Genomic DNA, 3,128 nt, shown 5'->3' with positions numbered 1-3,128 from the left:
AGGCTGGGGACCTGGAGCTCTCTCCCTCTGTCTCCCACCTCTTTCCCTGTCCCTCCCTCCCTCCTTCCCTCTCTCTGTCTCTCCTTCCTTCCCTCCCTCCCTCTCTCTCTGTCTCTGTCTCTCTCTGTCTCTGTCTCTCTCTCCTTCCTTCCCTCCCTCTCTCTCCCACCTCTCTCCCTGTCTCTCCCTCCCTCCCTCCCTCTCTCTGTCTCTGTCCCTCCCTCCCTCTCTCTCTGTCCCCCCCCCCCGTTTCTCTGTATCTCTCTCTGATTAGTTCTATGTGCATCACTCTTTCATCAAGTATCACTTGAATGCATGTGATACCAGTCACTTGCATCAGTTAACTTAGGGAAAGCTTCCTGGGTAACAGGAGGCAGAAAAGCCCTGGAAAAAGATACGAATGCGCGCGCACGCACACACACACACACACACACACACACACACACACAAATACACACAGATACATACACACACAAACACACACGCATGCACAAACACACACACAGACACATACATACATGCTCACAAAGACACACACAATGTCCTCATTCTTACACAAAAAAATTGTGGAACAGGAGGCCTCTCCCCATCGCAGAGAAAACCCTACTCCACAGGCTTGGTTCAGAACGTGTCCGTTGTCTACAAGAGTAATGCAGGCTGTTGGACCCCATGATCCTTAACCCTGAATAAATGGCTTAAAAGATGGGCATCTCTTCCTCTGCCTTCGCTTCCTGCAGCCCCCACATTTCTCTACACCAGGAGAAGCTCCCCTGAGCCCTGCTCAGTGTTCAGCACCATCTTGGGGAGTATTATCAATGGATGAGTGAGATTCCAACAATTTACTTCCTTAAGCAGCAGAAATCCCAGCTCTTCTCGGGAGCCTGAGCACTGAGTCAGAAAGAATCCTGATGCATTAGTCCTTCCCCAGCCCTGGGCATGGATTCACCAAGACACTGGGTTCCCCAGCAGCAGAGACTTGGACAGGCAAAAGACCTTTCCCAACTTTAATAGACTCCTGTCTGCAGACTTTGCTCCCTGGATAGGGTGGTCTATGAACAGCTCTCTAGTCTCTTCCCTGGGCCCCTCAGGCTCATCTGGCCCAGTTCTACAAGCTCAAGGCAGAGGACAGAGGACAGTATCTAATCACCATGTGCTCTGTGTCCTACCTCGGCTAGAAATCCCACTGTCAGTATCAGATACCATCTTTGAGAAGTGCCTCAGGTTTGCGGTCATGTTTATGCTCGGCCAACATATTTCTTTGTTTTTCTTTCTCTATAATAAAAGTAAAATACCTTTTCCCCAGTAGATTTCATCATATGCATGTGTCAGGAAATTAAGGGTCTTCCCTAGTCACCATCAGGACAGAATTACATTCCCTTTCATTACTGGGAAGTTTTATCCTCTCTTTCTCTCTGACTTCATGTCTGGCTCCATTCTAGACACAGAGTTGCTACTCAAGAAGTAGCCGTTGGTCCAAAGGACAGATGGACTGCCAGGTAGACAGACAGAACCATGTTTGTATTGTTGTCCTCCAGGTGCCTTCTCATCGTGGTATAGAATCCTCACAATGAGTTCTGGCATGTATTTAGGGCCTGTAAATCAAAGAACGCATCTCCTGAGATATCTGGCATTCAAACAATACAATGCAGTGATGAAGACCCTGGTGCTTGCTTTTTGGTTTTCCTAAGAGCAGGAGGAAATTCTGGCCACCTGGAGATGGCTGAGCCTCCTCAATAAATGACTGAATGAGTTTGGTACCAGCACAGCTGAGTTCTGTCAGGCTTCTTGCCTTCCACCTGTGCACAGTTTGGAGTCTGTACAGAAGTTCAGATGCCTCCTCTGGAGTTCATAAAAAAAATCAGAGGTTTCTCTCCTTTGTCACGAGTCCGTGAGGATTCTGTGGAGTCTTTTAAAACTAAATTCCCACATTACTGTCTTAATTTTTGAGGGAGAGGTGGGGAGCAACCAGAGTACTTACCAGACAGTGAAAACATTGCAGGACACTGTAAGAAATCAAAATTAACTTCATTTCTATGGGGCAGATGCTATCCTGCTGCTCCAGAAGTGATGCCCTGGATGAAATACCTACATCACCCAATGCAATGGTAAAAAAGACAATTAACACATGTGGATGACCTGCTGTTCAAACAGAACAGCAATCGGTGAGGAATGCTTGGAGTGTTGATGTCCCCTGTTCCAGGTACTTATCTACAGCACCAAGTGTGGAGACAGAGCCTTTACTCTGGTCCATAAGAACTCATCAGAAAGAAAGATGGATGAACACAGGCAGTCAAGGTTCTCAATCTTATTTCCATGCCAGAAGAGCAGTTAATTAAAATCCAACCCCAAACACCAGGCCCTACCCATCTGGATCTCTGGGTTAGCATTGGGTTAGCCCATTCTAGCCAGAGGGGCACACAGCTACAACTACATCACTCTATAGTTTTCTTGACAGCGGCCAGCCTGCCTCCCTCACCAGGTTGATGCTGCTTCCTTCCCAAGCTCCACATTTGCTCCAGCTCATTGAATCCTGGCTCTGCCACCAAATCACTGTGCTTTGGTGGAAGTTATTGCCCTTCTTTGGGTCCCTGTGGCCTCATCTATTAAGCTTGGGTAATAATTTATATCTCATGGTGTTAGTATTAACTCCTTTCCATTTCACTGAGGGTCAGAAGTAACAGGCCTAAGATTTGCCATTTGAAAAACAACACATTTATAACTAGTCACTTTGTTCACAAGCTCATCTATTGATCTCAATTTGAACATTTAGTTAATAGAAAAGACTTCAGGCACAACAGGGGTTCCTCAAAGACATTCTTCACAGGGTGGCCGATTTTAAGGAGTCTCCAAGCACTTTGGATGGCAGACAATTAGCCTGCCTTTCGTCTGAGAAATCAGACTAACCACTGGCATTGCTTGGCTAATGGAGTCTTTTGTGAACTCTCTCCCTAAATAGGAAATCATTAACTCTCTACAATGTCTCAATCTCATTTTTCTGTGGATTCCTAATATTTCTAAATAAGTGTTGGCCCTCTGGGCTTTTTCAGTCAAAAAACCCAAATCAAACTAAACTCCTCTGTGAGAAGGGGAGCAATATGGGAAGGAACTTGTAGAGTCCGTTTGGAATG

This window comes from Micromys minutus, assembly GCF_963924665.1.
Source record: "Micromys minutus genome assembly, chromosome: 13".
NCBI lineage: Eukaryota > Metazoa > Chordata > Mammalia > Rodentia > Muridae > Micromys > Micromys minutus.
The sequence above is the reverse complement of the archived record's forward strand: the minus strand, read 5'-3'. Positions refer to the sequence as shown.